General features: G+C 42.2%; 1 pseudogene; it reads right to left on the bottom strand.

Annotated features, from left to right (window-relative positions):
• LOC124973797 (small G protein signaling modulator 1-like) overlaps positions 1-10,678 on the bottom strand; it is a 45,290-nt pseudogene extending 34,612 nt beyond the window's left edge.
• Between the last annotated feature and the right edge of the window lie 10,579 nt (positions 10,679-21,257).

The following is a 21,257-nucleotide window of genomic DNA, read 5'->3' as shown; positions in this document are numbered from 1 at the left end:
ATGGGCAGATAAACAGAAGCTATGAAGATAACTGGGTTCCACAGGGCTTGGAGGTCCCAAGCACAGCCCTGCGGGAGCCTCAGGGTCAGGTTTGCACCACGAATGAAGGAGAAGTGACCCACAAGTGACCAACAGAAGGGGAAGCTATCCGGCAGAAAGCTGAGAAAGGACAGGAAGGTGATGCCTCCCCGCCTTGCCTTCAACTGCCCTAAGAATCCTGTCCAGAAGCCACATGGCTCTGGCTAAGGGAGGGGACCACAGCCTCACCCGGGTCACCCTTGCCCCCGCGGCTCCCCGCAGCTCTCCCACTTACTTGCTCTGCAGTGTCACTCCAGCTTCTTGCCTCTTCCTGGGACCCCATGCAGAAAGCCAGCCCCAAGCACAGCCCCAAAAGCAGGAGCATGGAGGGGTGAGAGCGCGGGAAGTGCACTGGCGGCGGGACATGCAGGGAGATCCCCAGGTTCCAGCAGCTGCTGGACTCACTCTGACCCGGACCTCCACAGAAGGGCCCAGTCCACCGCTCGCCCGCTGACCCCTTCACCGGGCCCGCCTCCCCAAGTGCCCCCTCTGGTCCAGCCTCCCCATGAGCTCCTGTGGACATGGGGCCCTGCCTCCTGTGAGCCACCACTTGCGAGCCCCACCTTCCCTGGCCTGGGTCCAAGCAGGGTGCCCTCTGCCTGAGGGCAATCCCACCCCAGTCACCTCTGCTCCATTCAGTGGTTCCTCCCGGCTGCCCTCCCATTCTGTGCCTGGTGCCCTTTTAAGGACCAGACTCCCTCTGTATGGAACCTTCTCCATTTTCACCTGCTAGCACTCTACCCTAACACTTGCCTCCTTTTTTGCAAGGTGTGGGATGCTTCTCTGTGTCAAAGGACAGGGGAGGTTACCCTGACCCTCAACATAGTACCCACTCCCTCACCTGCTGACCTTAGCCACAGGCCTTCTTCCTCTGTTCAGGGAACAGCACATTCTGAGTCTGCCACTGACACACTGAAGTCAAGATTAAGCCAGTAGCAATATTGTTCCCTTTTATGCTGTTCTGGCATAAGGAGACAGAAAAGAGGAAGATAGAATTGGCACGGTGAGATAGTAGTTTTAATTTTTTGATTATTAATCATGAAAATAAATGCCATGTGTTTTACTTAAACTTTTAGTCATATATCCAACCTGCCATAGGCAGAATTATTATCTACATGGCCTTTTAGAGTCTGAGGCCATCTTTTTGTCCAGTAGATACATAATATAGGTGGGGCTACTAGCTCATTTCATCTTCCAAAAGGCATTTCTCAAAGGCATTTTCAATGCCTCTGACAATGCCATCTAACCAGATGAGGTGTTTGATAGGTCTCACTGGCAAGAACAGTGAAATGGCTACCACAGATAATGGAGATCTGTGGGATGTTAGGTGGCCTCTATAATCTGGAAGTCAGTGAAACGTGGAAAATGCTCATAGTGTAATCTAAAGGAAAAATCTCAGATCACATAATTGTATCAACTAATTAGGTAAAAATACATGTGAATGGACACAACTTTTAAAAAAGTGAAAAAAGACAGCAGTGAGTGTGCTTTGAGCTGAAATCTCCACATTAAAAATTTTATTTACTCTTGCTGCTTACACAACAGAGAAATTAAGTAAATATTTTCAAATCAGTTTGCCCATTTCTTCTCCTGAGGGAAAAATAACTATCTGTGAAACTGAAAGTTGTGTTGGACAAAGCCAGGTTATTTGAAGGGGACAGGAACAGTTTCTGTTATTTCAGGGCTACAGCAGCTGATCACAGGCCCCAAATGGGCTTCTCTTTCCTACCATCCCTCTGCCAGGCAGTGCTGGGAGGAACCAAACTCAACTATTTTTTCCCTTGCATCTGATCTTTTTCTCTAGTTTTAGACTAACAGAGTTTTGTAGCAATAACATTAAGAAATGTGAGTTTTCTTAATTTTTTGTCCTGGACAACCCTGATTCTACTCTGGGCAGTGGAACTAATGTGTTGTTGTATTTGCTTAAAGGCCATTATCTCCAATGGGATGGGAAGTTCTTTGAGAACAGCTTCTTTCTCAACTTCCAGCACTGTGCTAAATATATAGTTAGTCTGAAGGACCTTTAGATAAACAGAATTAGGAGACAGGTGGCTTGGGACTAGTGGGCAGGGGCTGGCTGTGCTGAAAAGGGATATCCTGGGCTATTATTGACTTGGCCACTAATAAGCTGTAAGACTTAGGAAGCTTTCAGAACTTTCTGTTACAGATCTTACTCAGTTTATGATGGTTCAACTCACAATGTTTCTACTTTACAGTGATGTGAGAGCAACATGTATCCAGTAGAAAACATACTTGTGATTGTGAATTTTGATCTTTCCTGGGCATAATTTGTGGTGTGATATTCCTGCGATGCTGAGCAGCAGTGGCGAGGGGTAACTCCATGCTGGGGAAGTCAACACACTGTACCATGTGTTGTGTTGCCAGTGGTTTTGACATTGTGTTATTGTGTTCTGTGTGTTTGCATTTTATCATGTCCACAAAACACCTACCCATGTGTGTATAAATAAGATATTTAACACTTGATTATAAAATAGGCTTTGTGTTGGTTGATTTTGCCCAATAGTAGCTAATCTCAGTGTTCTGAGCATGTTTGAGGTAGACTAGACTGAGCTGTGATGTTCAGTAGATTAGTCATGTTAAAAAATTGCCAACTTAAAATTTTCAACTTATGATGACTTTATTATGTATTACTCTTTCTATTCCCCTGCTAGCTCCCACTATTGTGAGTAGTGGAACACCAGTATTCTTTTAATCATCTAAGTGCTAAAGGTTCCCCACCAAGGACTCATTCTGACTGACCTGGACACCAGTCCACAGGTAAAAGTCTCTGTAGATTTATGTGATATTCCTAACTATGTAAAGCCAAAGAAATGTTAGCCTCTGGCAGCAATCTCTATCAAATCTGTGCATGCATCTACAAATCCACTCCAGGATTTATCATACAACCAAAGCTGCTCACATAACCAAGGTTATTCATTACAACATGAATTTATCATGTCCAGAGACTGGAAACAACTTGAAAGTTTGTTTATAGGAGTCTAGTTAAATATAATGTGTTACTGTGAGGCTATACAAAAGAATGAAGTGGCTTTTTAAGTATCCATATAGAAAGCTATCCAATATTACATAATTAAGAAGAAGAGTGAAGAGTAGTATGTAGCACATGCTGTCTTCTGTGCATGAAAGAAGAAAACATGAAAACACACCAATATTTGCCTGTCTTTGCACAAAGAAATTCTAAGAAACATGAACTAGGAATTAGAGTTTGGGGGGTCATGTGATGGGAAGGGGATGGGAAGAGGGCAGGTTCAAAGCTGAGGAAGTAAAAGACTTTAGTTTTTCCTTACCACATACATTCATTGTTTGTCTTTTGAATACTGTGAATGTACTTCCTGCTCAGGATTAAGGAATCCATGTAAAACTGCAGCCACCAAAACAAGGATAATGATGATGGTGGAGAACTGGCTTTTGGGATAACTCTCACATGAGACAACCTCTCATGGGCTTGTTGGCTAAATACCTTCCCATTCAATGTCACCTCTTGGATATCTTCCAACACACACACACATATATACACATAGGCACATGCACAGATGCACACATATACACAGACTCATAGACACACACAAGCACACATGCACACATACATACACATATACACATACATAGAGACACATACACATACGCACATGCACACACACTCACACTTAATATACCCACACATACACACACATACACACACATGCACACACATACACAGAGATGCAGATGCACACATGTACACACATACACACACAAATACCCACACATACACACACATACACATACACACATACATGCACAGACATATACACACATACACACATGCACACACATACACACTTACATATACACACATACACATACATATACCTACACACATACACATACACAGATATATATACACAGACACACTTACATATACATGCATTCACACATACATATACCCACACACATACACATGCATACACACATGCACGTGCACACACAGACACACACACAGACACACACACATACACACATACACATGTACACATAGGTAACCATGCCCATCTACTTCTTGTTTCCTGATCACTCTTGTTCTCTCTTGTCCCCTTGCTACTCTTTTGGAAATGTCCATCTGTCCCTCCCCACTACCTCCAGGGTGTCATGAGGGTGATGAGTGCTATTTGTGACTCTAATAGAGCCCTAAGCTCTGTGTTTATTTCTGTCTCTCCCACAGAACCAAGACCTAGTAGGGGACAGGCTCTGAATTCTGTTCATCTCTGTGTCTGTTGTCAGCACCTAGTCTGTAACCTGAGATAGAGAAATATTTGTTGAATGAATAAGGAAGACTCAACTGGCATGTGTGCTTTTCATGTTGTCCATTTCACTTGAAATTTCTACACCACCAGACTGCATAGCCACTGACTACATGCAAGACTCTACCCAAAGTGTTTACTTCTCTGGAGGGCAGTATTTTCAAAGAGAAGCATAATATTGACAGCTCCATTGCCAAAAATATGTTGGCAAATGATTAGCCCTCTTTACTATGTATTCATTTTGTGGGAGTTATAATTACAAGAACTGGAAAAAGACAACTGAATTTTAGACCCTCAATATAATACTGCATCAGAAGCTTGATCTTCTCTTAGAGAATTTGATTCTGCATAGAACTGAATTCTACATGGTGGACAAGCAAGTTTGAATCCATCCATTTCCCTGACACCTACATCTATTTCCCTATCTCTTCAAAGATCTCCCCCCAAAAATCTGTTCTTGGAAATTATTGCAACCTTCTCCAGACATACATGCTAAAGACATCTCTCTCTCTTGAAAAACTTTAAGGTTATAATATGTAGTAATATATTTTTAATAAATGACTTAGGTCATCAAAAGTTACCATTAGCATTAACATTGTTTTTTTTCCCCAAAGATGAAAAAAAAATAGAATAAAGGTGGGACTTTGCTCTTCAGTCTTCATTACAGATAGCCACAACTGCTGTTCTGCATTTGCATTAGCGTGTAATTCAAAGTCAGGCAAGAAGTTCTGTAGAAATATTTATCAGTTGAGCAATGTTTTGTCCCTACAGAAATGCTCTTTAAATACTGAAAAAAAAAACTTGGTCCAAAGTTAAAAATGATTTTCATTTTCTTTTGGAAGGATGCAGAGAGAATCCAGTGGTGGCCTACATTTCTGGACTTTAACCTGGTCTCCCAGAAGACTTGGACCAGTACAAAGCATTTGCTGGTGCATGGAATAAGATAAACAATCAATTCTACCTGCCTCCTGGCCCAGTATTGATTCCCCACCCTGTCCTTTCTTTGGCTCCAGGGCATAAAGATTGAGAAGACAAAAAAACTCAAACTGATCAACAGGGAGAGCTTTCAAAATGAAGATCTGCCAGATGCATTTCAGACAGATGTTGGTGGATCTCCAGGGAGTTTGCCCTGAAAACCACAGGTGTGTCTTTGAGAGGGTTTTAGCTAAAGCAGGCTGCTGTTAGTTTTGTAACCAATGCCAAGATACATAGATAGATATGGTATTTGTTGAAACCAGGACGGGACAGCTCAGTGTCCTTGGGTCCTTCAGGCAGCACTGACAGGCTCACTTCCTGGCAGGGAGGAAGTCACTTCTCTATGCAGCACATGCCACACATTCAGATTGCACAGGTACCGACTCACTGAGCAAAATATGCATCTTTCCTTTTACTACTTTTCACGGGTATCCCCAGGCTGGGTTCCCAGTCCCTGGGAGAACAAGCTTTCCTCTTGCCAGTTCATGGAAACCATTAGTATGGAGTTTTTTAAAAGCCAAATTATTGTTTCTTAATCAATTTAGGATTATTTGCCTTCCCATCTGTTGAATCGGCTCTAAGTTCTGTGATGCCATTATATAATGGTGCAGCGAGGGGAGGAATGGTCTTTTCCTGCTATGTCTGATATTCTCCAGCAGTTGTGTGTATTCGCATGTGTGTAAGTATGCTTGTGTGTGTGTGTTTGCATTTGTATGTGTGCATTTACCTGGTTGTGTATGTGCTTGCATATATGTTTATATTTGTGTATGTGTGTTCTTATCTGTGTCTGTGTGTGTGTGTGTGTGGTGTGTGTGTGTGTGTGTGTGGTCATTTTCTACCTTCTCTCTACCATAACTACCAGTTTCACTTTTGACCTGTCTTATTCAAAATAGGCAATAAAGTTATTTCTTCTAGGTTTCCTCTATCAATTAGGCACAAGGAGGAGACTGTCAATCTTGGAGATCCTACTATAGTTATTGCTCAGCCCTGCCACTGATTATGTAATTTGCCTTGTAATAGGGTTTCTCTGTTTTTTGTAAACATTGTCAGGATTTTACTACCATTTTAATAGGAATGTTGGTACATATCTCCCTTCAATCAAGAGGCTTTCTAAAATAACTTATAAGCACAAGAGTGAAAGACAGCTTGTCTCCATATGATCATCTGTCAATACTGTGCTAAGTGTTTTATAAGCATGTCTTATTCAGTCCTAAAGATAATTTGAACAGAAGAGATAAAAATATGGCTTCTGAGAAGTTTGGTACTTTCTCCCAGGAGACAATTGTAAACAAAGGACCTAGGATTTAATAAATTTGTGAATATCTGGCCCTAAAAATAACTCTGGAACTTTTACTTCCTCATAAGGCTGATGTTCTCTTTTTGAATATTAGGTCTGTTATAATTTATTTCAAATCTTCAGTGTCTCTGGATTCCTGAAAGTCACTATATACATCATAGAAAATGACACTGATTTTGTAATTTAAATTTAAAATGGAAATTTCTAAAATTTCATTTTGCCATGGTTTTACCAACTTTTAAATGGGAACATCACTGTATGTCCCTGTTATATGAAGATTCTTGAGTGACCAGGGCTACATGTGTGAGGTCCTGGGTTCAATCCCCAGCACCAAAACAAAGTCTTGCAAACATAATTTTTTAATCAATAGGAAATATAAATTTCTATGACATGTTTCTATTATATATAAATGATGTGCTTATTAGTGCCAGGAGGTCCAAGACATCGTGGGCATTTGCCCCCTATTGTGGATATAATGACCCACAAACCTAGCAGCTTCAAGCAGCAAAAACTCACTACCTCACAGTGCTGAGGTCTGAAGGCTACTCAGGTCAGCACTGTTGGCTCCTTCAGGAGGCTCTGGGACAGGATCCTTTCCTTGCCTACCCAGCTTCTGGAGGCCACCTGTGTTCCTGGCTCTCACCCCATCTCTCCAGCCTCTGCTTCCACCATCGCACCTCCTCTCGGCCCCTCCTGCCCTCTATCTTTCTCATAGCGTCCCTTGTGATGACATTGGGTCACCCAGATAACCCAGGACACTTATCTAAAGATCCTTGTCTTCATCACATCTGCAAAGTCCCTTTGACCAGGTAAAGTAGCATCCTCACAGGACCCAGCATCAACTGTCTCATGGGTATGTTCCAGGTGCTAGACACTGCCCCTGATGCTGGGGACATAACAGGATGACACAAATGTAGTTGCCTTTTCTCATGGCATTCAGAGAGATAACAATCAAGTTAACAATAATACAAGGAATAACTCATTTCTGATGGCAAGAATAAGTATGAAGAAAGTAAACAGGTGATATGAAAGAGAAGATGGGGTGAGGGCTGGCAGTGACTGAGCTAGGGAAGTCTGAAGGATGTCAAAGAACCAGTCATGAAAGACCAAGCAGGTGAGCCTGCGAGAGGTACAGCATGTGCCATTGCTCTGAGATGGAATGAGGCTGGCAGGTCTGGGGAGAAAGAGCGTGCCAGTGGTTGTGGACTCCTGCAGGTCCTAGGAGGGGTTTGAACTACTTTCCAGGGGGCTATCCAGGATGGTCTCCATACTCACATGCTCTTGATTGGCTGCTCCAGGTCCTGGAATTTGCAGCTCAGCTTCTAAGCTGGCAGAAAACTCTTGCCCACCTTCATGAAGAGATCTGCAATCTTGTTGCTATACAGGAAGCCAGCCGCCTGCCACCACAGCCTGTGAAGGATGCAGGCCTCCACTGCAGCTGTTGAGACATGGTGGGGAGTAGCACTGACGCTCCCGTCCCTATTCCCAGCACCCAGCATGGCTCTGAGCCTCAGTCAGACACAGATTCCTTGAACAGTCAGAAGCCCCAACATCACCTGCCTCTGGCCAGCATTATGGGAAAAACACATATGCCTCTCACCCTGGCTGGCATCACCCTCTAATGAAGCGATGGAGCTTAGTTGATAACCCACAGTCATGGCCAAGGATGGTCCACCTCTACGCAGGTCCTCTGCCAGCCACTAATCAGCTGTGTGACTGGGCAACAACTTCCCCTTCGTGTCTCGGCTTCCTCACCTGGAAAGGGCAGTAGTGCTGCCTCAGAGATGCTGTTAGGAGAGGTGAAAAGAATGCATGGGAAGTACATAGTAGAGCCAGGGACACAGTGGGTGCTTTATGAATGCCAGCTTCTACCCCTTTCAGAGGGAGAGAGATGGACTACAGGTCTGCTCACCACTACCTGGGACAAAGAATAACAATATCATTGCCATTCATCATCATCATCATCATCATCATCATCATCATCATCATCATTGATACTGTGGCTGCAGTATAGCTAACATTTATGGGTCTCCTTTAATCTCTGCCATGGTCAGAGAAGAAAGGAAAACTACCTCCACTTCTCAGATGTGGATACTGAGAATCAGAGAGGTGAACTGAATTGCTCAAGGGCACCCAGTGAGGAATAGTCAGGATTCAAACCCAGTCTGAGTTCAAGTGCCATAAAGTCACAATGATGAGGAGTTTGTAGCAATCTTCCCACTTCTGGCTCTGCATACCTCTCCTTAGAACAGGACATCTGGGTTATATAGCTTGGCCTCTACTATTAGCTCACTGTGTGACCTCAGACAAACTACCTTCCCTCTCTGGGTTGAAGTGAGCCATTCTGGGAAACTTTTGTGCACACCATGCTGATAGCCTCTATCTTACTCCTGGTGCTTCTGGCAGTCCTGCATCTTCTCACCTTCTCCTCATGCACAGGTATGCAACAGGTACATCATTAATGCTTACTGAAAAAGTGAGCATATAACAGCAACTACTTCTTATTCAGCAACTGGGGGGTGTCAGATAACTGTTAAGGTTTACCTTACCTAACTATTGAGACAAAATCCATGAAGTAAGAGCTCTAGTGAACCATACTGGGTGGAAAGCTTGGCCAAGGTTCTGTGCAAGCACAGACAAGGAAAAGTTTGAGGTTAATGACTTGTCTCTGTTTGAGTCAGCAATTACTTGTACAAATGAATGTCCAAATCATATTGCCTATTCTGCTTATGCATTTAAAATATTCTGGGTGAAACTCTTTTTACATTCTGAATTTTAACTTATAATATTTTCCATGTGTTTATTATTTATTTATTTATTTATTTATTTATTTACAGTGCTGGGGATTGAACACAGGGCTTTGTGCTTGAGAGGCAAACACTCTACCAACTGAGCTATCTCCCCAGCCCTTCCATGTGTTTATAATGAAATAAGTTAATCATCTCTTCAGGCTCTCTGTACAGTGTTTGATTCTTTCTGACAAAAGCTCCTGAGGAGACTAGATTTAAAAACAAACAAACAAACAAAAACCTCAATGTGACTCCTCAGGCCTCAGTTACTGCCATCTGACTTCTCTAACACAGAAACTTCGGTCAGATTTAGAGAACTATTACATTTCTTTTTATCACTTTCTATTTCTCTAAGGCTTTAATTGATAGGTATGTTGGCAAGTGTTGACATGGACATGTATGTATGATGCCTTCACCAGAAGATGCTCCCATTGTTAAAGAAAAAGCTCTCAGGGAGGAAGAGAAACACTCCCACTGTGTGTGCACACCAACTGTGAGCTGAGTGCTGACTTCAGACTCACACAGAATGCCTATCCCTAGCCACCATCAAAGCACAGCACGAACCTGGCAGTGTCATTATTTCTGAAATCTTTCAAACAGAGCTGGTTTAGGGAGAGAAGTCTGAGTTATGCTGTGAGCCCCAGGCCTGTCTCCTTTGCTGACCTGGCTGGCCATCGTCTGTTGGGAAGAGCAGTGGCTCTTCATTCCTTGTCTTTAAAAAGTTCCCATCCACTCTATCCCTCTACCTTGCAAGTTCATGGGCAGAGCGAGCAACTGGAACAGAGACTGCTGCTCAGGTGCGTGGGTCTATGTAAGCCATGCCCTACATGGAGGCGAAGGTGATCCCTCAGCATGAGCTGCAATGACCTCCCCACAAGGTATGAAAAACACTGTCAACTGATTTTCTCACTCTTCTGTGTTTTCAGGTTCTTCAATTTAGTCCCTTCAGGATCCAAAATTAACTTTGGAGTCACAAAACATGATGTGAAAAGTTTGGCTGAAAGAAGCACATTTCCTGAGGCTGCTCCTAGAAAAAGAAACCAATTTCCAGGCCACAGGAAGGTCGCTGACTCACCACAGAAGGAGATGATGTGGCTGCTGTCTTCATGGACAAACTTGCACATGACGTTCTCTTCCATGATCTTCTTCACCTGCAGGGCAGTGGGAGAGAGATCAGTGCCATCAGGGTGCAGCTCCCCAGAGGGTTGGGCTGCTCCTTGGAAGCATTTCCAGGTCATTTTGGGGGCACTTTGGTAATTGCTTTCCTTCCACATCCTCATTACCTGTCTTTAGCAGGTTTGTTACTTAGTAGCTACCTGCTTCTCACCTTAAACTATACTACAGAGCAATAGTAACAAAAATGGTATTGTATTTGCACCAAAATAGGCAGACCAATGGTACAGAACCATAGACACAGACAAAACCACATAAATAAAGTTACCTCATACTAGACAAAGGATCCAAAAATATGCAATGGAGAAAAGATAAACTGTTCAACAAATGGTGCTGGGAGAACTGGAAATCCATAAGCAGTAAAATGAAAGTAAACCTCTATCTCTCACACTGCACAAAATTCAACTCAAAATGGATCTGAAACACACCTGCGAGCAGCAAGCTAGCAAGAGTCAGGAATTCTTCTCTGTTCAAGTCACTTATATTTAGAAGTGTACCTGGCATGCAGTGGCACTAGATGTTCCCTAAGTAACACATGCCCTGTGTAATGGAAAGAATGAATGGAATATTACTCAGCCATAAAGAGGATGACTTTGAATATTGCCAGTAAGTGGATGGATCTGGAGGCTATTATGCTAGGCAAAATAAGCTAATTCCCCCAAAACCAAAGGTCAACTGTTTTCTCTGATATGTGGATGCTAACCCACAACAAAGGCAGGAGCGGAAAATAGAAGTTCAGTAGTTTAGACAAAGTGGAATGAAGGGAAGGGAGGGGGAAGGGAATAAGAGAGACACTGGAATGAATCTGACTTAACTTTCCTGTGTTCACCTACAGATTCATGACCAGTGAAACTCCATATCATGTTTAACCACAAGACTGGGATCCTAATTAGAATAAGTTGTACTCCATGTTTGTGTAAATATGTTAAAATACACTGTACTGTCATGTATAACCAAAAAGAACAAACTTAAAAAAGAAAAAAGAATGAATGGGATGGAATTAAATGGAATTCACAGTTGTATAATCTGTTTTTAAAAGAGTGCCAACATGTAATAAATATTTTCTATTATGAAATAATCCCCTGGAACATGATTGGTGACACCTTTAAAGTACCACATCATACACACAAATTGTAGCTTTTCTCTCTTAGCATGATATTCTCCAATTTCATCCATTTACCTGCAAATGCCATAATTTAATTCTTCTTTATGACTGAGTAATATTATATTGTGTATTTATACCACAGTTTCTTTATCCATTCATCAACTGAAGGGCATCTAGGTTGGTTCCACAATCTGGTTATTGTGAATTGAGCAGCTATGAACATTGATGTGGCTATATCACTGTAGTATGCTGATTTTAAGTCCTTTGGGTATAGGACAAGGAGTGGGATAGCTGGGTCAAATGGTGGTTCCATTCCAAGTTTTCTAAGGCATCTCCACACTGCTTTCCAGATTGGCTGCACCAATATGCAACCCCACCAGCAATGTATGAGTGTACCTTTCTCCTCGCCAACACCTATTGCTGCTTGTATTCTTGATAATCACCATTCTAATTGGGGTGAGATGAAATCTTACGGTAGTTTTGATTTGCATTTCTCTTATTACTACAGATGTTGAGCATTTTTTTACATATCTGTTGACTGCTTATAGATCTTCTTCCGTGAAATGTCTGCTCATTTCCTTGTTCCATTTATTGATTGGGTTATTTGTATTCTTGGTGTAAAGTTTTTTGAGTTTTTTATAGATTCTGGAGTTTAGTGCTCTTTCTGAAATGTGTGTAGTAAAGACTTTCTCCCACTCTGTAGGCTCTCTCTTCACATTGTTGATTGTTTTCTTTGCTGAGAAAAAGTTTTTTAGTTTGAAACTCTCCCAATTATTGATTCCTGCTTTTATTTCTTGTGATTTGGGAGTCATGTTAAGGAAATCTGGTCCTAAGATGACACGTTGAAGATTTGGACCTACTTTTTCTTCTGTTAGGTGCAGGATCTCTGGTCTAATTCCTAGGTCCTTGATCCATTTTGAGTTGAGTTTTGTGCAGGGTGAGAGAGATAGGGGTTTAGTTTTATTTTGCTGTATATGGATTTCCAGTTTTCCCAGCACCATTTGTTGAAGAAGCTATCTTCTCTCCATTGTATGTTTTTGTCACCTTTTCTAGTGTGAGATAACTGTGTTTATGTGGGTTTTTCTCTGTGTCCTCTATTCTGTACCATTTGTCTGTTTTGGTGCCAATATTGAATTGATCAAGAAATACATGAAAAAATGTTCAACATCTCTAGCAATTAGAGAAATGAAAACCAAAACTAACATTTCATCTCACTCTAATAAGAATGGTAATTATCTAGAATGCAAACAACAATAAATGTTGATGAGGATGTGGGAAAAAGTTACACTTACCCATTGCTGTTGGGAATGCAAACTGGTGCAACCATTATGGAATGTGGTCTGAAGACTTCTCAGAAAAATTGGAATGGAACCATCATTTGACCCAGCTATCCCACTCCTCAGTTTATACCCAAAGGACTTACAATCAGCACACTACAGTAATGCAGACTCATAATTGTTTATAGAAACTCAACTCACAATAACTAAATTATGGAATCCACCTCAGTGCCCTTCAACAGTTAAATGGATTTAGAAAATGTAGTGTGTGTGTGTGTGTGTGTGTGTGTGTGTACATATGATGGAAGGTGCTTACCTTTAAAGATGAATAAAATTATGGCATGTGCAGAACAATGGATGGAGCTGGGAATATCATGCTAAGCAAACTAAGCCAAATCCAAAAATCCAAAGGCTAAATATTTTCTCTGATATGCAGATGCTAATTCATCATAAGGTGGTGGGGGAAGGAAAGAATAGAGTTAATTTATACTATGAAGAGTTGAGGGAAGGGACGGGAAGAGGAAGGGGGGAAGGAATGACAGTAGAGTGAAACAGACATTACTTCATGATTAATATGATCCTGCAATATGTACAATCTGGAAAAAATATGAAATTACACTCCATTTATGTATGGTCTATCAAAATGTATAAATGCATTCTACTGTCATGTAAAATTAATTAGAACAAACTAAAAATGATAAAAAAGGAAGATAGTAAATTTGTGAATCACAGGATATATGACACAAGTTTCTTTTTTGCAGGAATTCTCAGAGCCTTTATTTACATAGTGCATATATACATAGCTATTCTAAGCAATGAATAGTTTAAGCTGAAGTAATTTAAACAGATGGTTTTTCTAAAGTATTTTGGCCCTTTGGATGTTGTCCATAAAAGCCCTTCCAATATTCATAGTTGCTGCTTGAGTATAGTGATTCTCAGTCTTACAATTTCTCATATAATTTTGAAAATTTAAAAAAACAAATCGATATCAACAAAATGTTGTCAACTCTTTATTGGAGCAAACAGAGGCCTTTTAAAAACAGCCTTGCTACATCACCATTTCTCAAACAAGGGTATACCAACAGCTCCGATGTGAGGACATGCTTCTCCTTAGTTCAGAGAGCATCCCTTGTAACAGAATCCAGCCTCTGTGGTCCATATGCTTCTCTCCTGGATGTGGAATTTGTGAACACAGCCCTGGGCTTAGCACTTCCCCTGGGGCATGGGGTGACTCGAGCAGTAGTATCACTAGCATTTGTCCCATGCCACCTCCCCAGAGATTGTGGTCTTAATCTGCTTCATGGGACACAATGAAAGAAAGAACCAGGACTTTCACCATGGAGGTGCCATGAACCCACACTTCGTCAACTTGAGGTTGCTGATCCATGGATGACCAGGCATCTAACCCTGCTTCCAACTCTTTTGGGAACAAGTAGGTATCCCTGCATGATTTCAGACTGAGCAATTTGGTGTCATGTTGCATTTGAATCCTATTTCTGCTTCTCACTAGTTGGACAACATAAGCTTTCTTCTCTCTGGGCCTCAGTTTCCTCATCTGGAAAACAGGTTATTTTCCCAATTATATGCTTCCCAATGAATTATTACAGTTATGGAAATTAAATAAACCAATTTATTTGTAGTGCTGAAGAGTGCCTGTCAGGGTCCATGACTGGCAGTAGCAGCATCACCTGGAAAGTTGTTAGAAATGCAGGTTAATATTACCTTCCACCCAACTCAGAAACATTGAGGTGTGCCCATGAATTTGTGTCTTAGGAAGCTCTCCAGTGATTCTGAGGCAAGGTGAAGTGTGAAGGTGCTGTCATAAATGCTAGCTCATTAGCAGCCACCATCTGCTCCCAGAAAAATTAAGACATTCACTACTTTGAGTGGAAGGAATGGGAATGTATTAACCTTCACATATGACAGAGACACATTACTTACTACCTATGTGACCAAGTTAATTCTGAAAATTTCTTTGGTGAAACTAAAAAGTGTCACCAGATATTTTGAACATGAAACAGAGGAATGATGATAAATGAATACCCATGTTTCCACAGATTTTCAGCCATCGTGTGTCCCTTGTGGATGACATTCTCATTCCTCCCCTCCTAGTGCTAACCACATTCAGGAATGTGACACTTATCATTAAAATACATTTACAAAAATCCCTATACCACATATGCACTGCACGAGTTACTAGACAACCTGGAATCTTGCTTCTCAAACTTCCCCTGTGCTTACATAAAGTACACAGTGTCAAATGACTTTGATCCTTCTGCAGGGTGTCTGTGTTCTCAGGGGCAGGTTTGTGGCATTTCTCAAGGATGCAGCTCATTGCTTCTTCCCTGAAGCTCAGTCTTTAACTTTGGGAATCTCCCACATCAGGCTCCATGTCATTTGTAGTCCTTTTCCTTTGATGAATGCTTAGGTTGTTTCCATTTTGCTTTGGGTATTTGGGTTTTTTTTTTTTTTGACCTTTGCATATAGTGCTGTTAAGAAATTATGTGCAGATCTCCTAGTGTATGCACGACCTTTTCTCAGGCTTCAGTGGACACAGAACATTTTTCCAAGCCAAAAGTTGTTCCAAGAGCAGTGTAGGGCTGGGGATATAGCTCAGTTGGTAGATTGCTTGCCTCACAAGCATGATGCCCTCTGTTCAATCCCCAGCACCACACACAAAAAAGATCAGTGTAAAAGGTGGGTGTTTGTGCGTGTGTGTGTGTGTGTGTGTGTGTGTGTGTATGTGTGTGTTGTTTAGTTTTGGCACTAGGGATCAAATCCAAGACCTGGCTCATGCTAGGCAAATGCTCTTAACATGAGCTACACACCATGGCTTGTAAAAAAAAATCTTGAGATAGGGTCTCACTAAGTTGCTGAGGCTGAACTTGCACTAGATCCTCCTTCCTGCACCCATAGGTTCTGAAGCCCCCTGCCTCAGGATTACAAGTGTGCACTGCCATGCCCAATAATTATAAGATTTTTTGACACACTTCATCCTTACCACACATTATCACACTTCTTAATTTTTACCAGCCTCTTGGGAGCAATTATGGCAATGCACTGTAGTTTCTTTTGCATTTTCTTAACAGTAGAGTTGAAGGTCTTTCCTTCTCTGTCTTCTCTTTGGAGTCATGTGGATCATATTCTCTGAATTCCTGTTCATGCTTTGCTCACTTTTGTGAGCACTTTGTGTATAGATAGACTCATACCATATGTGTTTCCTCTTCTTTTTGTGCAGATTGTTTCAAACCCGTTTTTTTTTTTTTCTTTTGAGCAGTGTCTGATGGCTCTAGGTATTCTCTGATCCCTGTTTTCTTATAGTCACTGTTTGTTCATCCATTCATTTTTGATGGACATCTTGATTGTTTTCAGTTATTGGCTAGTTTGAATAGTGCTGCTTTGCATGTTCATATGCAAATTATTTCATGGACATGTTTTCAATTATCTTGGTAGCACACCTAGAACTGGAACTGCTGAATTATATGGCAGCTCTGTGTTTAACTTTTTGAGAAGCTTCTAAATAAAATGGTTTCTACAATACCTTCCCCAGTTTACATTCCCAGAAGCAGTGAATGAGGTTCTCAGTTTCTCCACATCCTCGCCAGAGCTTTTTATTGTCTGTCATTGGATTGAACCATCCCACAGTGTAAAGTGGTATCTCCTGCAGTTTTAGTTTTCATCTCCCTAATGGCTAATGATGCTCAGCATCTTTGGTGTGCTCACTGGCCACCTGGAAATTTCTGAAGACAGGTCTATTTATATCCTCTGTGCACTTTAAATCCACCTGGTTTCTGGGGGCTGACTGGTGTGTGACGTGGGCTTGTGCTGTCCTTGACTCAGCAGTCCCCTCTGGTCCTAACTTTTATCCAAATGCTGATACCACCTTTGTCTTCCTTTAACAGATCCTGAACTCAGAGCTATTTGAGCTGATACATCAGAACTAAACCCACTTCTACTTCTGTTACCCTGGTTCCTGCTGGATTTCAAATGAGTACCAACTTCAAACCAGGGCCTTGTCCCACACTTTGTAGCAGAACTTTGGGGGAGGAGAGAGGCAGAGAAGCAGGGCTGAATGAATGCTGGGCCAAGGCAGCAAAGGGAGCAGCACATTGACAGTTGCACTGATAGTCTTTGACAGTTGTTTTTGCCTCACCTTGCAAAAAGACTATGGAGTAGGGGTCTTAAGATCTGGTTTTACAGGTTAAGAAAACTCAGGCTGAGAAAGATTTAATTCAGAACTAGGAATAGTGGAGGCTGCCAGCATCTGAGCTCACTCCCTTTACCACCAGATCCACTTCACCTTCCATTCAGTGCTGTTGCTTAGCAAAGACTCAAGTCCATGGAATAGAGTTTGTTTCACACATGTTTACATACATGACTCAAAGTGATGTCACTTCTAGATGCATAGCTATTTTTCAAATTTGGGATAAAGCTAATTATAATAATTCATATTTGAAAGTGTTTATTAAGTGTCTTGCACTGTGCTGAGTCATTTACATATATTAATTTTTGTTCTTTACTCTTGCCAGTGTCATCCCACCAACAGATGGGGAGAGAAGCTCAGAGAGAAGTAACCAGCCTGAGGCCCCAGAGCAGGGTTCACATCCAGTTAATTGGACATTGGAAGGAAGTCTTGTTCTTTTGTTTTGTGTGTGGGGAGACACTAATGATTGAACTCAGAGACTCTCAACCACTGAGTCACATCCCCAGCCATATTTTGTATTTTATTTAGAGACAGGGTTTCATAAAATTGCTTAACTGAGGTTGGCTGCCTCAGTCTCCCAAGCCACTAGGATTACAGGCATGCCCGACCCTTTTTTCTTTTTTTTTTTTCTCACCATAAATAAGTGGAATTTATCTTAGAAATGCAAGGTTATTTATATATGAAAAACATTCAACACAATACATCATATAAATAGAATAAGGGAAAAATCCTATGATTCCCCTCAATGGGTAACATAGGAAAAGTATTTGGCAGTGAAAAAAAAAAGTGTTTGATAAAATCTAATCCTTCATGACAAAACAACAAACCAGGAGTAGAAGAGGCTTCAACCAGAAAAACAGGAAGCTACAAAACACCTCTGCCATCACAGTATGGCCAGCCCTTCCATCCAAGGACAGACCTGGAACGGGGGCAGATAGCAAGAGTTTGGGGGGAAGCTCTTCCTGCTAAACCTGCTGCCTCTCTGGTGGTCACAGAATGCCATTTGGAAGTTGGGAGGTGGAGGAAGTGGGAAGGAATATTGAAGCATCTGCAGGAGCTGCAAACCAGGTCAGGGTGGAATCTTTCCCTGACTTTCCTTCCTCCTGCTGAATCTGAACCCCCACCCTCCACCAGAGGGGAGAGGATGCACAGAGAGGCCTGGATACTTCCTGAGGAGAGCCCCATGGGAGACTTGAAGCTGCAGTAAGCTCTACCCTACTCAGCTCCTGCCCTGTCCCACCACAACAGGAAGGGGAGAGCCTGTTCCCAAGTTTCCCAAGTAAGAAAAACTTGGTAAATAAAGGCCTATAGGATAAAAGTTTATTTTGCCAGTCAGTTGTTCACTATAGAAGATGTTATTTTAGCACAACCCTGGGTCCAGTCCTCCAAACTTTTATTCATTATTTTAACAGACAAGTCTCAAAGTACAGAACATGATCTCTTCTCTACCTTCCCTCATGGTATCACCAAGTGTTTGTGGTTGTGACTTGGAGTGATTTGTCTTTATTCAGTTTACTATGCTCTGATTCTGACCTCCATTGACTGTTGGTGTTTCTGCATCCTGGAATTGAAAGTGTGAGACACCCTCTGTCTGTATGGTACCCTCTTTTTATTCCAGTGTTGTACACATATCTTGTAAATGTTTACTGAAGAATTATTTCTATATATGGAGATAAAATATATATGAGCGAAGAAATTTGAGTTTGCATTATTTTTTCTTTCTATTGTTTGAATATTTTTTTTTAATTTGAAATAAGATGGTTTGAAACTGGGTCCTCTGAACCCATACACACATGGAATAAGAGCCTCATGGGAGCTGCCTGGCTTTACTCAACAAAGGCCAATTCAGGTGAAGCACTTCTCACTTTGTGCATCAGCTAGGGGTTACCCCAACAATGCTGCATAACAATACCCAAAATGTAGTGTATTCAAATAGCCATTTATATAGTTCATGAGTCTGTTGGTCATCAGCAAGGACTGGATTCAGCTGGGATGGTCTTCATATCTTGGCTAGCCTTCTTCATGTGTCTATGGACTGCTGATGGTCAGAGAAGTAAACATTGCAGACAGTTGGTTCACTATTAGGGCAGTGGAGAAACTGAGTGGAGCTACATGTATCTCATCCTCCAGAAGGTCAGCTCAGGTTTGTCCACAGACTCTTATGGCAGATTCCCAGAGATCACATGAAATTTGCAACCCCTGGGTCAGAGTTCAAATTCAAATGTGGGGACAAAAACTCTACTTGCTGATGCAAGGTTTAGAAAAGTGACATTAAAAAGGAGCATGGGCACAGGAAGGAAAATGAAGTCAGATTTCTGTGAGTCCCACACATGCAGTTGATCTCAGACAGAAAAGTAAATATTGGCAAAGCAAAACCCTTGCCCCCCCCCAAAATAGTACCTGCATCTGTACTGAACATGTCAAGATATTCTTTTATCTTCATTCTCTAAACAGTGCAGCATAACACCCATTTACATAGCCTTCACATGTGTTAGGAGGGGAGGCCTGTATTTTGAATCATGTCTGGTTTACTTATGTGATATGTGCTATGTTATGCACACAGGTTGCCTGCAAACACTACCCCACTTTATATGAGATATGAGCAGCCTGGAAGTTGGATGCCCCCAGGGGTCCTGGAAGCAGTGTCCTGTAGATACTGAGGGACACTGCAAATGAGGCCACTTTTGCAGAGGACATAATGCAGTCTCCCAAGGTCAGAGCTCAACAGGACCCTCCCATGGATGAGCCATTAGATACTGACCCCAACCCTATGTCAGCACTCTTCTGTGTCCCCACTGCTGAGTGTTTCCTTTCCCACCTCCTGTTTTCCCATAACCCATGACCTTGCCTTCCCTGGCATCCCTGATACCCTTTCCTGGCAGCTGCCATGCAGGACTCTGTTCTTCGGGCAATGGACTTCTCATAGATCTCTACCACCAGTGACCTTGAAACATGGGCTTAAGTTTGCTTGCAGAAGCAAAGCTTGACTTCCACCAATGAGCAGCACCAACAATTGGGGGTCAATGCAGAAAGAGTTAGATCTAGTAATAAGCCAAGAAAACAGAGGAGGAGTCTGGAACAGCCCTGGCTCCTAAAGGTGCCCCTTGCCTCTTCCTCAAGAGATTCCTAGCAGCAGCAAATATGAAACCGCCTGGCAATGGGTGAGTGGGGAATTGTCCTTTGGCCAGCTGAGTCAGGGTTCTCCTTGTTGGAAGTTCTTCTCCCTCCTGAGGTAGGGATGATGAGAGCCTTCAGAGGCAATGGTTCTAATGTTCTGCTGTCCTTTGGGGTCACCAGTCTCACTCATCTCTCTGACTTCAGCCCTAGCTTAGTCTATGTGGCTTTCCTCCTGGAGTGCCTCCCTGTGATTGGGCATGACCTGGGAGATGCTGGGAGCTGTTCATGCACAAATGCCTGGCTGCATACACTACTGGCCTGTGGTGATTCATGATGTATGTTCTGTGTAAAAGGAATTCCTAAGAGCTGGGCATGGTGGCACACACCTGTAATCCCGGTAGCTTGGAAGGCAGAGATAGAAGGATTGCAAGTTTCAGACCATTCTTGGCAACCTGATGAGTCCCTATCTCAAATAAAAAATGAGAAAGGACTGGGGATGTGGCTCAGTGGTTAAGTGTTCTTGGGTTCAATCCCTGGTATCAAAAAAAAAAAAAAAGTCCTAAGAGAACATGCTTTGCTTTTGTAGAGATTTTCCTACACACAGGCATTAGAATTTTGCACAGATGTGGAAAGGTGAGTTTGGCTTGTGAGGCACGTGGCCAAGACCCCACAGGGTGAGAGTGTCATTTGTTCCCTTGCCAGTGTGGTTCTTGTGACCTCCTTCCTGTTCCATTCCCTCATCCCATCTCTTCCTGCTCCCTTCTCCTCTGCACCCCTTTTCTCTTCAACTCTTTCTCTTTTCCTCCCCTTCCTCACACTCCTCTCCTCTGCTTCTCTCTTCTTCTGCCTCTTCCTTCTGGTGGAAGAACAGCATCATGGACCTGTCCATACCTGCCTAGCCTCTCTTAATGATGCTGCTGACTCAAGCTGACTGCAGTGAG

Source organism: Sciurus carolinensis, unplaced genomic scaffold (assembly GCF_902686445.1).
Source record: "Sciurus carolinensis unplaced genomic scaffold, mSciCar1.2, whole genome shotgun sequence".
In the NCBI taxonomy this organism is placed as follows: domain Eukaryota; kingdom Metazoa; phylum Chordata; class Mammalia; order Rodentia; family Sciuridae; genus Sciurus; species Sciurus carolinensis.
This window is presented reverse-complemented; position numbering and strand designations above follow the sequence as displayed.